Source organism: Podarcis gaigeae (genome assembly GCF_964106915.1).
Source record: "Podarcis gaigeae genome assembly, chromosome: 12".
Taxonomy (NCBI): domain Eukaryota; kingdom Metazoa; phylum Chordata; class Lepidosauria; order Squamata; family Lacertidae; genus Podarcis; species Podarcis gaigeae.
The window spans coordinates 28,574,922-28,589,429 of NC_139688.1; the positions used below are offsets into that span (position 1 = coordinate 28,574,922).

At 41.3% G+C, this 14,508-nt stretch overlaps 1 protein-coding gene and 1 long non-coding RNA gene across 27 annotated transcripts in view; both read left to right on the forward strand.

Moving 5' to 3' along the window:
* Positions 1-14,508, forward strand: part of PPP1R9A (protein phosphatase 1 regulatory subunit 9A) — a 144,314-nt gene that overhangs the window by 55,164 nt on the left and 74,642 nt on the right. The gene's annotated exons all lie outside the window — the stretch shown is intronic.
* On the forward strand, positions 3,559-11,222 carry LOC310828274. Its single transcript, XR_014556809.1, has 3 exons — positions 3,559-3,603; positions 8,880-9,050; positions 9,427-11,222. It is a non-coding gene; the product is annotated as an uncharacterized lncRNA (long non-coding RNA).

Below are 14,508 nucleotides of genomic sequence, written 5' to 3' on the forward strand. Positions count from 1 at the left end.
AGCAATGATGATTGCAACTAATCCACAGAAAATCTTGTGGAATCTTAAAACTAGCAGAGCAATCGCTTGTGGCTGGGTGGGGTGAAGGTTCCTGCCGATCTATTTCAGGGTGGGTGGGTCACCTTCTGACAGTATCCCTGATGTTGGGGATATGTAAAAAGCCTTTTTTCCCAAGATAGGGGCAGGGCTGAGTTGGCCTCTGTTAAAAAAAACACACAAAAAAACTTGTATACAAATTAAAAGTTGGTGTTTTCTATGCAAAGTTTGGAATCTTTTAAAATTCTGTTTCCAATAACAACATGTCATTCTTGCTAGGGTACTGAAGAAGAGTAAACTATAGTGTCAGAATAGTGTGATATCAGCTTATCCGAATACCTGGAAGAAAGAGGAAAGGCTATATGGCTTTTACCTCATCTGAAGAGCCAATTACTAGTTAGTTCAGAAATGGCTGCTTCACAATTATGTAGAAAATGGGCTCAGAACAAACTGCTGTGGTGTGGAGTGCTGTTGTTCAGGTTTCCAGCCAACCATTCGTTTTTATAGGATGCTCCATTCTATTTATCGCCCCTCCTCTGGCTTTCTGTTCTCCCCTCCCCCCCCCAAACCCCCAGATATGCAGCATTTTCTGGCTCCCGGTCGTACTCTACCATTTTATGATTCTATGATCATGTTCAATCCTCACTGAGCTATTTGGTAGGGGGAAGGCTTTTGGTCGCTTAGCTTTTTTCCAAGTACATTTATATATTTCTGCAAGCTTTGGGGTTCCAAACTTTAGGGTTCCACCAAGCAAGCTAGTACTTCCTTCTTATTTCTCAGTGACCCCATTTTCGCTATAGTCATGCTGGCACTCACCAGCTGAGTTTGTGAGTGATTGCTCCTGTGTCTTTTGTCTGTCTTTTCAGATTAGCCTACAGAGCTGTATTGTAGCGAATATTTCTAATGATAAAAAGTGTTTTGTACATGTTACACCTAATAGAAATAAATTATGATGAGAATAATAGAAGGATGATGGGGAACAGGGTAGGTACTCTCCACAATGTGCCAGGGCTTGTGGGTGGGTGGTAGTCCTGAGAGCAGATATCTTATTGATTTACCTACAGCACATATTAAGGGGTTCCTCCTCCCTGATCTCTCACTTTAAAGTTTCAGCCAGAAACACAGAGGTGTCCTGTTTGCATTACGCCTATCATCATATCTCACAACTGCATCTGTAACAAAATTGCTTTGTTTCCGTTCAGTGTTTAGGCACCTTAGAGGGTTTTATAGAGAACTGATATGCCGACTGTGCAATATGATTTGGAGCAGTGCTGGATTTACGTATAAGCTAAACAAGCTATAGCTTAGGGCCCCACTCTCTTGGGGCCCCCCAAAAAATTAAAGGGAAAAAAAACTGGATGTAGATTTCCAAAATATAAGATAAAAAACAATTACTTTGATAAAATACATATTTTGTTATGTGTGGGACACGGGTGGCGCTGTGGTCTAAATCACTGAGCTTGCTGATAGAAGTTTGAATCCCTGTGATGGGGTGAGCTCCCGTTGCTTGGTCCCAGCTCCTGCCAACTTAGCAGTTCAAAAGCATGTCAAAGTGCAAGTAGAGAAATAGGTACCGCTTCGGTGGGAAGGTAAACGGCGTTTCTGTGCACTGCTCTGGTTTCACCAGAAGCTGCTTAGTCATGCTGGCCACATGACCCGGAAAAACTGCCTCCATGTATCGACTGGGAAATGTGCAGTGGTGGACTGTATATGTACAGCATGTAGATGGGAAATGAACAAGATTTGCACCTATATGCTGAGACCTTGGTGGAAAACCTCCAGCCCATGGGCCTAATTAGGCTTGGCAAGTCCTGGAAGTTGGGCTGGCAGGCTGCTTTGGGCAAACCACACCCATATTTCCCAGACCCAATGTCAAATACGATATCATTGGGGGGGGGGGAGTTCAAGCCATGGCTTGAAACCTCAAACTGTGGCTAAAGGAAGTAGGGGGGTGCATACCAAGTTCCTATTTTTCAGGCTAAAAGCAGCATTTTTGGATTGGGCACCCTTTCTTGCCACCCTGCATGGCAACAGAAAAAAGGCACCAGATTTGAAAAGCATCAAATTTTGGCTTCAAAGGAATAACAGGGAGGGCACAAGTCCACGCCTGATTCTTTCTTTGCAGCTGTGGCTTGAGATCAAACTGCAGATGCAAAGGAAGACCTGGGGCTGCCGAGGAACAACTTGCGCAGCTGCAGTGGCCACCCAGTACCCTTAACAAACTACAGTTCCCAGGATTCTTGGGGGGGGGGGATAATCAGCTTTAAATATGCATAGGGTGTGCTTTAAATGCATAGTTTGGATCTGCCCTTTTTTTGTACAGCAAACCCAGTACATACTTGAAATACTATGAGGTACTAATGCAAATGCTCCTGGCAATCAGTGGGCATTTAATTATGAATGCCAGCTGGGGAGTGTGTGTGTGTGTGTGTGTGTGTGTGTGTAAAAGAAGACCAGTGTCAGTTTCTGAACCCCCCCGCCCCCGCAGTTGTGTCTTTAAAAGCCACTGTATCAACAGCAGTGAGCAAGTGGAAATGTTTTATCTGTGTGTAGCATCTCAATCTGTTGTCTGCGGAATGAGCTGCAGTTAAAGACCTAGACAGGCAAGGACAGTTTTCCTTTCTGATAATTTTAAAAATCTTACATCCCAAGCATGAAAAGATGCAATCTACCATTTAGCTGGTACATTTTGTAACAGAACACCAATTCTGATACATTACAGGTGAACACAATCAAACGGCAAAGCTGCACAGAAACAAATGCCGGTTGTGCCACCATCAGTACAGCTGGTAGTTTTAAACTGACGGCACAATTACACCTTGATAGTTCAATAGTTCATTAGCAGCTACATTGTGCACCTGTATATTTTCTTTCAACGATGCCAGATAGAGTTGGGTCAGGCTGTCTCTTAAAAGCAGTACAGAAAATGCCATGTAGATGCCTTCTTCATTGAGCTTTCTGTCTCTCTTGCTCTTGCAGTCTAGCCATCTGTTAACCTTCCTCAGAGTACCTCACAAAGAGATTATCCACTTCCTCTTTATTTGTATTTTGTGGCTGGATTAGCAAATCTTTCTGTGTTTTCGATGTTCTGTAGATTGCGACACTCTGTAATTACGATATGTAACGAAGAGTGGCTATAGATATCAGAGATGCACTTATCTGCAATATTACACTTACCAACTTTACTAAACTGTGCAGCTAAACCAGTTAAAAGCTTTATAGCTTGGGGGAGGGGAGGTTAATCTTTTCATGATAAATTGTATTTTCTGGCCAGTAGTCAGGAAAAGCACATTGTTTCATGGTGCATCATGAAACAACTACAGGAAGTCCATAAACACTGTAGTAGCAAGCCTTCCATATTAGCTATGCTGGTAACGCTGCAATGCAATGTGTTCAATGTGGCCTTGTCATTTATTCTGAGAATGATTTTAACAACTTGTGGTAAACAGAAGTTGGTAGCTAGTTAATTATGGTATTGACTTTTGGATGTTTTTCTTTTGCAATACAGAGTATTTAACAGCAAAAGCAGAGTGTATTGCTTATGTGTTCAATGGATTTTACTACCATGTAAGTGCACATAGGATTGCATTGTTTATAGATGGCGATATTACTATTAATAATAGTGTGCATTTGTAAATCTTACCTTTTAATAGTCTTTTCTGGTATCCTCATTTGATTAGATCTTGAGGACTTGCATTTGACTTTGCATGATAAGTCAATATTGATATTTTGAAATATTAGTCCTGCTTAATATCTAAAATGTAGTCTTAAAATTGAATGTAAAATATCTCATATATTTAATCTTTTTCTGGCCAAAGATGGGTTTCATGTAATCTAGGAGCTTCTTTTCTCCTGAATTACTTTATTTGGTCAACCAAATAACTTTTCCAGTAAAGTACTTTCCATGTGGATTTTTGTCAGTCCAGGTGTTGGGGGTTTTTTTTTTTGGTGATAGGAATTTACATCTGCCCTGTGTTGCTTGTAGACTATTCATTTCCACATTCTAGTGGGAGAGAAGTCTGCAAGTTTTTATGTGCCTTTAAGTTTATATACACATTTTTACATGATCTATCTACCCAATTTGCTTATAATGACAATAACATTAAACAAAACAACAGCAGCAATATAGAAGTTACATATTATTTACAATTTAGACATTCTGATAAGTTCCATTATGATATACACAGCCGATATTGTGCCATTTGAGCAATCTAGTCTTGCTCAATGTGTTGTCATATGATGATGGGGGACTCCAGTTGTTTTCCTTCTGTGCTATATATTCAGTAAAGCAATATCATTGTTTCTGGAAAGTATGCTTGTTTTTCATGGAAGTTGCCTGTGTTCTCACTTGTTTTATTATTTTTTCCATCAGTGCAGCTGGCTATATTTGTCTATACCAGTCCTCCATTAGAGTGTTGACCATTAGTTTCCCATTGTTTAGTGATGGTTATTCTGGCTGACACAAAAAAAGTTAGGAAATCCTTGTGCAAAGCATCAGTCTCTTACTTACCACGAATGGATAACAATGCCATGAGCAGGTCAGGTGCAAGCCCTAGACTTGTGATCAGGCCTCTCTCATGCCCAAAATCTTCCAAGCACTGCACAGATCCTACTCATATGAAATTTCTACCCATTTTGCACTCTACTTACGTTCTTTGTTGAAAGGAATACGTTTACTGATCACAACTGGTTGGCATAAGCAGTTTTGCTGAAGCTCGTAATTCCTATGCTTAGATTATGAACCTCAGAGAGTTTTTAATACTACCTCAAAACTATAAAGGTTTCCAGTTCAGGCTGAGACTTTGCCTTGGCATCAGCATTGTTGGTTGCTGTCACTGGGTACAGTCTGCAAAATCACTTCCTCTAACCCTCATTTCTTCTGTCACTTCTACTGTCTAGCTGACTGGATCCTAATCTGGAAAAACTTGTAGTCAAGCAACAATGATTGATTTATATTTAGTGTGCTTCTTACACTTCAAATTATAATACATAAAAAGGAGAATGAGAGCACTACGCGAGGTTGATGTCAGGTAGAATAGTTTAAATAAAATAATAGTCATTCATAGTCTAGACACTGGCAGCAATTGTGAAGCAGGAGATCTCTTGAGACTAGAAGTGTTATTCTTTCTTTTGCTAATAGAGACTTGGTGGCATTTTTAACATACCAAGTGAATTAATCAGTACACTAGAGGATAATAAGATAAACCAATATAGATGCCCTAGATATTCACACACGTTATCGTTTCATGTTGGTGCCATGTTTTAATCTTGCAGGAAGCTTTTAACTTTTCCATTTCATGCTCCAGTTTAGCAAAGTATGTCATAAGGAGGAAGAAACCTCTCTGCTTCTTTTTTTGGTTTTTGTTGATCTAGAAAAGACTTCTGTCCTTAACAGAAAAACCAGAATGCACTTTCTCCTTACAATACCAATAGTGTTTATTTTTAAGTAGACTTCTCTTTGAAACCATATTTTCTAGACAAATGGATGAGTTCATAGGAACTTTGCCATGGAGCTGATATATTTCAATTAAATTGAATTCTTTAGTCACAGTTGAACACAGTGTCAGGTGTGTTCTGAAGTCTCTGTTGCAGTCTTGGCTACTTCTTACCTATTTAAAAGCAAGGCTCTTTGTGAGAAGTTCTGGACCCAGGGAAAGTCAACACTTAGGACCCTTCTCAATGAAAAGTATACAAAAGTTTACTTTTCACCTGATATGGTAGTAGTTAGTTCCAAAAGTCAGCTCTTACAAAGCAGCTAAGGAAACTAAGTGGGTCATGTTCTTAACACAAGCTTTTATATTTTTTTTATGAAACTACTTTGAATATTATGGTTTTAAAGACAATTTCTTGAGCAGTTATCCTTTGAAGAAATAATAATGATGGCTCTTATTCAACTGCTTTTTTCCAGCATTCATATGAATATTTTGTCTGTAATTGGTGTTCTTATAAAAACTTGAAGGAGTAGTGTATTAGTGATATAAAGCTGTCTGCAATTTTTTTTTAAAAAATGTTTTGATAATTTAAAAGAAACATTCGGCTAACCAAATATGACCATACAGTCGTACCTTGGAAGTCGAACGGAATCCATTCTGGAAGTCCATTTGGCTTCCAAAATGTTCGAAAACCAAATTGCGGCTTCTGATTGGCTGCAGGAAGCTCCTGCATCGTGAAAATTAGGGTGCGCTTTAGATTTGATGGTGCAATAGATTTGATTGCAAGCTTGAAAAACACCACTGACAACAAATGCTTTTCTGGTTCCAAGGTTTTGAAAATTGAGGTGTGCATTAGATTCGGTGGTGCATTAGGGGGAGTTAATAGGCAGAGGCACACCTGGCAATGTCTCCCAGGGAGAGGTGGCACATCAAGAGAAGTGAGGAGGAGGAGGAGCACTTATTCTCACAAGTAGCTGAGTCTTCTCTGCTTAAAAACTTGGCAGGCAGGCAGGGAAACTTGTTGGAACAACTTTTTCAACTCTTGTGTACTCTTGCTACTAATCTTCAGCTCTTGAACCTTGCCCTTGCTCTCTGACTGGATAACTTGGGGTAGATTCTGCTCTTTCTTTGCCACTGAGTTTGGACCATTAGACTGCTATTATAAAAGTTGTCTGGTCTTGGGCAGAAGCCAGGGCATTCTTATCGAAATATTTTGCTTTTCATTCCAGATAAAATGTTTGGAAACTGTGTATGCATCTGTTGCAGACAGGCTAGTCTCATTTTCCCTTGCATGATAGAACCGTAGAAATATGCCCTTTGTATTTTTTACACACAGTTGGCAGAACCACCACCCGCTTTTTAATATCTTGGTTTGAACATGTGGAGAAATCAAACTTGTGATATGATAAAGAGGAAAGAGATGGAGCTGAGCCAGGTCTTCTTCTAGGAATGAATTCAATAGTGTTGGGGAGAACAGCAGTGTGGATACAATCCTCCAAGTAAAGCTTCAATGCTCAGCTCCAGATTTCTAATTTATTAAAGTTATGGGAGTTAAGCAAGACAGAAGCAGACTTGAGGAGAGTGTGGGACATGCTCAGAAAGCGGAGGCAGAAGTTTTGTTGTGCAAAGGGAAATCCTTGCACTAACAAAGCAAGTGCATTAGATCCTGACCCATGTTGATGGTATATTGGACACATTCAGTGGAGGGTTTGTCTGGTTTGTTCCTACCACTCCCTCCCCCCCCCCCACATTGAGAAGGAAGAATAATCCATACTTGAGGAACCTGAGAGACATCCTGTATCCCATTAGCCCCTATCAGATGACCCATCAAGACGAGTCAAAAGATGTCTATTGGAGTACTGTTTCCTGGTTTTCCTGCTAGATAGGCAGAAACCTCTCTTTGTATATTCCAAAGAGAGCAAGAGAGAAACACAAGATGATGGTTAGTATTGACTTGTTTAGGGGATTATGACTCAGAAGGTTGTTGGGGCAGAGAAAAGGCTCCTTTGTGACTTTTATGGTATAAAGGTAAAGGGACCCCTGACAGTTAAGTTCAAGAACCAAGGTACCACTGTATTAGAAAACAACAAAGTTGACTTATAGCACCCTTAAGGTAAAGGTACCCCTGCCCATCAGGGCCAGTCATGACCAACTCTAGGGTTGCGCGCTCATCTCGCCCAAGAGGCCGGGAGCCAGCGCTGTCCGAAGACACTTCCAGGTCATGTGGCCAGCGTGACTAAGCTGCATCTGGCGAGCCAGCACCAGCGCCGTACATGGAAACACCGTTTACCTTCCCGCTACAAAGCGGTCCCTGTTTATCTACTTGCACTTAGGGGTGCTTTCAAACTGCTAGGTAGGCAGGAGCTGGGACCGAATGACGGGAGCTCACCCTGCCGCGGGGATTCGAACCGCCGACCTTTCGATCGGCAGGTCCTAGGCTCTGTGGTTTAACCCACAGCGCCACCCGTGTCCCCATAGCACCCTTAAAGACTACCAAATGTATAGTAGCACACACTTTTGTGGATTTGTTAGTCTTTAAGGTCCAATAAAACTGGTTGCTGCCTTTATATCAGCAGACTATCACAGCAACCTTCCTGGAAGTTGGTATTATAAAGACTCATTATTAATACATTTTTGTATTTTTACATTAAATAGAAGCCACTGACAAATACATTTCATTTTTTAAAAAAGGCCACTCAATTCCATATGTGTCTACTCAGAAGTAAGCACTATTGAGTTTAACTCATGGGGAAGTGTGTTTAGGATCACAGCCTTAAAACTAATACAGTCTGGCTATATTTGACCCTGGTATCTGATGAGTAAAGTGCTTTTTACAAGCGTAGGAGGGTTAGGAGTGATTGAGTTTTCACTCTTGATTACAGCCAAGAATTATAATCATGCTGTACCTGTTTCTATGGTGCATGTAATGATCATGCTGTTTCATATAATAGAGCAAGAGGCAGCTTGCTATTCTGAGAAGTGTATGATCCAAAGTCAGCGGGGGGGGGGGGGGGGAGTAGGTTAGCCTGCTTACTTTTTCAGAAGCATGTTGGTTTCAGTATGTTGTCCTTTTTTGCTCACAAAATCCAGATCGGCCAATATATGTGTTCACGTGCAATCTCTTTGTTTATTTATTTAAGGGTTTTTGTTGTTTAAAAAACAACCCAGCACTTTGGCCAAAAAAGGGCTCCCAGGTCAGTTTACAGATCAAAAAGGACGGTCCTTGCCCTGAGACTTGTAGCTGAAAAAGATCTAACATGAAAGGGAAATAGACTGGGAGGTAGGAAGAAATAAGCAAACTCTGGTACAAGTTTTTAGTTAGAAGTTCAAGGAAAGGAGGCACGAAAGTTGCTAGTCTCTCTTTGTTGTGCTGATAAATGAAGTTTCTTCTCTTCTCTCCTCTGATTTTAGCCTGATGGAATGGCTGCTTCCAGGTGACAGTTGATGGAGAGAAGAGTTTGGCTTTTCAACAAAACTGGGAGGAGCCCTGCATCTCTGTTCATATTAAATGGTGTACAGGCCAATCACTTTGGATTTAACTCCTCATTCAAGGAGTGCAAATTAACACAACACTAAACGCGGGTGGCGCTGTGGGTAAAACCTCAGCGCCTAGGGCTTGCCGATCGCATGGTCGACGGTTCGAATCCCCGTGGCGGGGTGTGCTCCCGTCGTTTGGTCCCAGTGCCTGCCAACCCAGCAGTTCGAAAGCACCCCCGGGTGCAAGTAGATAATTAGGGACCGCTTACCAGCGGGAAGGTAAACGGCGTTCCGTGTGCTGCGCTGGCTCGCCAGATGCAGCTTGTCACGCTGGCCACGTGACCCGGAAGTGTCTGCGGACAGCGCTGGCTCCCGGCCTATAGAGTGAGATGAGCACACAACCCTAGAGTCTGGCAAGACTGACTCGTACGGGCAGGGGTACCTTTACCTTTACCTTTAAAACCCCACTCCATTTTCCTAGAACAAGGCCCCACCAGCCCACAGCACAATACTTACCCCACCAACCTGCTATTTTAAATCCTTATCACTCTGGATATTTTAAATATTAAATGCCAACAGGGAAGTCACTGTCCAAAGTCTCAGGATGCATTCAAATGTGGAAATTATTGCATGAGTTTTCCTGATTATAATGCTAGCACTTGTATTCCAGATTCTAATGTTCCTTCTACACTGCAGTATGTGTTATGGAACGGTGGCTTTTTGTCAATATACTGCCACATTGTGCTAAATATTAAATTTTATTCTGGAATTCCAATCCAGATTTTGTCATGTGACATTTCAATGCAAAACTCCTGTGATTTCCTGGGTCAAGGGTGTTGCAAATAGTTGCTGTTGTTTTGCTGGAAGCAAATAACATGGAACTGAGTGCTAAACTTCCTCAAGATTCCACTAGTTTTCCAGAAATAGCTTTTATGTTGTGTTGAAAGATCACCTAAAATGTGGAAACTATCAGGTCAGGAAATACCAGGAAAATGCTATCTGAAGGTAGTCTAGATCAAAACTGATAGGAACACATTTTCCTCCTCCTGAAAGCATGCTCTTTATTTATCCTCTACCACCAAGGTCAAAAGAATGAAAGGGAACTTATAAAACATTAACCCCCAGATGTGTTTTAAAGTACAGGGTGTCACTCCTGTATCCATTAGGATGAAATTTTTGATTATCATCACCAAAGCAACTCCATAGTGGCCTTTAAACTGAAGGTGAAGAAACGCAGAGAAATGCCCAATTAGCTTATTTTTCCAAATTATGTTGTGACTTCAGCCGCAGATTCGTAAATTTGCCATATGATTAGTTGGCATAATTAAATGAAGTAAAATTTCTTCTTAGCATCTTTGTGTAGCAGCCTCATATATTAAGAGGCTCTCTTACTGCGTGCCACAGGATCAAATTTTTGTTTCTTCTAATAATTGGAGCATTCTTAAAATGTCATATATATATTTATATATGCCTTTGCAGATATACCTGAATATTGGCCTGAATATAAGCCTCACTTTTCCACCAAATTCCGACTGTGAAAAGTTTAAGTGTAGCTCAAATTTGTAACCTTACAAAAATTGGCTTTTACAATATCGCTGCTGAAACAGACACACGGTAAAACGGAACAGGTGTGAGTGCCTGCGCAATTTTAAAAGTGTGGCTTATATTTGGGTGTGGATTATATTTGGGCCAATACGGTAATTATTAACCATATTTTTGAGACTGAGCACTCCCCTCTCTAGATACTCCTCTGCCTTCATTCACCACATCCCCATGTTTCGGGGTTGCATCTGCCAACTCTGCCTGATGGCACAGTAACTAATGGTTAAGTGCTTCTAGAACACAACTCAGAACCAAATCTGGGGAGGTGTGAGGGAAGTCATATGCAACAGCAGGCAGGGGCACAGTCCAATGGTCGAGTCCTTAACAAATGTTAGCCATTATATCTGCACTGGCTAGATTCCTCCAGTAATATATTTGGAAATTACTTTCACCCCAGAGAGTGACTGATCATCTGGCTATTGCATCCAGCATGTGGTTATTGAACCGCAAGTGTAAAGATTATTAATTTAAGTAAATGAACTGTTTAATAAAAAAGCTAAGCACTGCTGAGTCATTTATAACTGCCTTCCAGAGGAACTGTGTTCTGCTTGCTCAGGCATTCATGTTTACTGGATTTCTCTGATGCACCTATTATTTATTATATATTGAATTTACATCCTGCCTTTTGCGTGGCAAACACATCCACAATTAATATTTTTTTTAAAAAAAATAAAATCTAAAATAGTTTAAACATTCTAAAAACAGTTTCAGTTAAAAGCACTACTCCATCCAGTGATTTCTGTGTTGCCAGTAACAGTATCTTTCAGCCATCAAATGCCTGGGTAAGCAGGAATGTTTTCAAATTCCTCCTAAAAGTTTTTAATAATGGAGACAGGTGGCATTCCACAAGGAGGTAACTGTCACTGAAAGGGCCCTGTCACAGGGCAATGCTAACCAGGTGCTGGTACCACCACCAAGTCCTCGCCTGCAGATCATAGGGTCTGAGGTGACTGATATTGTGGAAGGTGTTATTTTAAGTACTTAAGCCATTTAGAGCTCTATATGCTTGTACTAACACCTTGAATTGGGTCTGGTAGCTCACTGGCAATCAGCATAGCACTTTCAGGACTGGTGACACACGGTCTCACTGGGCTGCCCCACGTAAAAACTCAGCAGCTGCATTCTGCACCGGCTGCAGCCCCCAGACTCTCTTCAAGGGCAGCCCCATGTAGAGCGCAGGTCCCAAGAGTGCATCTTCACCCTAATTAAAAAGATAGGCTGATTTGTGCTTGGCTTTGTGACGTTGCTTGTAGAAGAGGGAGTTTTGCTTAGCAATACCATCATTGTTGTAACCAAGAAACTTCTACAGTCAAAATTAACTTCTGCAGCTGTTCTTCCCATTGGTTCCGCAAGCTGTGCAGTCATGCAAGTTTTATATAGTTCTGGAGGAAGAATTACAATGCTGCTTATGTTTTAGTTAATGCTGGCACAGGTACAGAACCCTATGAGGTTGTAAGCTATCACAACACTATGAAACCGATACTGGCAGTTTCACAGATTGCAGGTTAACGCTGCAAACAGGGGTTCTCACCATCTTCTGTTGTATCTGGCCATTACTGGTAGCAGATACTTGAATCAGATAATGGCTACTGAATTAAAGTGGGACCCGTGACAAAAAGTTGCCTAGTATCCTGACACCTAAAAGCAGTGCTCTTGTTCAGTGCTCCAGCTAGCCTTGAACAGAGGAGATTTTTTGCACCATTCAGGCCTCTTGGGGAAGGGAGTTTCAGGAAAAGCGGAGGGGGAAAGGACACTTTCTCCCTTTCCTCCCACCCCAAGTCTTTCCAGTGTTATATATAACCACTGAAATCTTGCTCAGGTGCCTACTGGTGGTAAGATCTATCAGGTGGGCATTCACAAGGGTCAGGATCTTTTCTTTGGTGGTCCCCTCCTTGTAATAAGTCCTTCTGAGTGAAATATTCATTAGGATCCCAGTGAGGCAAATCCCTTGGGCAAGAGACCAAAAGATTGGGGTTTTAAAGTGGCATTATTTTAACAGAATTTACATGCCATGTTTATGTTACACCAGTGCAGGTGCACAACTTCACCAGCATGGAACCCGTTGAAAGAAAGACTCCCAACACGAAGCCACTGTGTTGGAATTCATTGGTAAATTTCATTCTTTAGAATTTGATCCTAGCTCACTGCAGAAAGTAACTGTCCCCCTTTAGGTGTTAGTTTCCACTATTGATCTTGCTGTGCTGTTCAGTTCTAGTTGCTGCTAGTCTCAGGAGTGGGTCCTGCTGATTGGATCTTATTCATTTGATTGGTTTCTGTATTGATTTGTGCACCACATGCTAGTACTGCGATGTACTTGCTTTCTCTTATATGGCTTGGTGGTTGGTCTCACAACCAAACATGTCCTAGTGTGAGATCTTTCTCTCCCCCCCCCCTTTTCCCTTTCTGTACTAACGGGGTTGAATCCAGCTAAATTTTAAAGTACACCCGTTGAAATTAATGGACCTATGTAAATCATGTTCATTAATTCCAACAGATCTACTCTGATTATGACTTAGTTGGATTCATTCCTGAGTGCACAGTCTGCCAATTTACGTTTAAACTATAAGTTATGCTAAAGATGTGCGATCATATGTGTCTGGTTTTCTATAATTAATTATCTATAGCACTGGTTCCCAATTAGTTTAGTACCAAGGACCCTCTGTGTTTCAAAAGCCAAGGCATGGACCCCCTACTTTTGATTTTTTTTGATATCTCTATGGTAGTTTTTGTTATGTGAATGGTGACACAGACCCCCTGGGTGGGTTATGCAGACCCCCTAGGGTCTGCAGACCACCAGTTAGGAACCACTGATCTATAGGGCTCCTCAGCTTTGTAGGGACTTGCTGCTTACCTTTTGCTCCTCCTCAGGGAGGCAACTTTTGTCAGGATTATAGATTCATAGAATTGTAGAGTTGGAAGGGACTCTGAGGGCCATCTAGTCCAACCCCCTGCAATGCTAAAATCTCAACTAAAGCATAAATAACAGGTGGCCATCCAACCTCCACTTTAAAACCTCAAATGAAGAAGAGTCCACCACCTCTCATGGGAGTCTGTTCCACAGGTCTTACCACCAGAAAGTTCTTCCTGATGTTTAATTGGAATCTCATTTCTTGTAACTTGAATCCTACCCTCTGGAGCAGGAGAAAACAAGCTTGCTCCATCTTCCATGTGACAGCCCCTTGGATTTTTGAAGATGGCTACCATATCTCCTCTCAGTCTCCTTCTTCCCAGACTAAACATACTCAACTCCCTCAACCCTTCCCCATAAGGCTCAGTTTCCAGACCCTTGATCACCATCGCCATAACTTTATTATTTATACCCCATCCATCCGGCTTGGTCTCCCTCCTCTGCACACGTTCAAGTTTGTCAGTATTCTTCTTAAATTATGTTGTGGCGAGAAGTCATAACTCCCCTTCTAACAACCACGGTTTCAATCCTAATAGTGCCTGCTATTTAAAGAACTGCAACAACTCCAGATATGTTCAGTGCAGTTACACATCTTAATGCAGTGTGTTGCTTGGCCATGCATCAGCTCATGCATCTTATGAAGTGGCTCTGGCCCACAAAAGCTTATGCCGTCATAAAGTTGTTAAATGTATAAAGCTTCACAAGGGTCTTGGTTTCTGTTACAGCAAAAGCAAAGTTGGCTGCCACTCTGGGATTTATCAAAGAAGAAGAAAAATGGTGTCTTCAGACCCATTAGTAGCATGATGTGCATCAGTTCCTCTTTTAAAAAGTACATGGGGTTGTATCCCACTAAGTTCTTTTCAGAGTAGACTCACTGAAATTAATGAATCCAAGTTAATTATCTGCAGTAATTTCAGTGGGTCTTCTCTGATTTTGGATGCAATCAAAAATTTGCAAACGTACTAATTGCCTCGCTTCATTTGGTGCAGGTTTGTGTATAGTTTGCAGGTGCTTATTTTAGAAATACAGCTCTTTTGTGAAGTGAAACAAAAA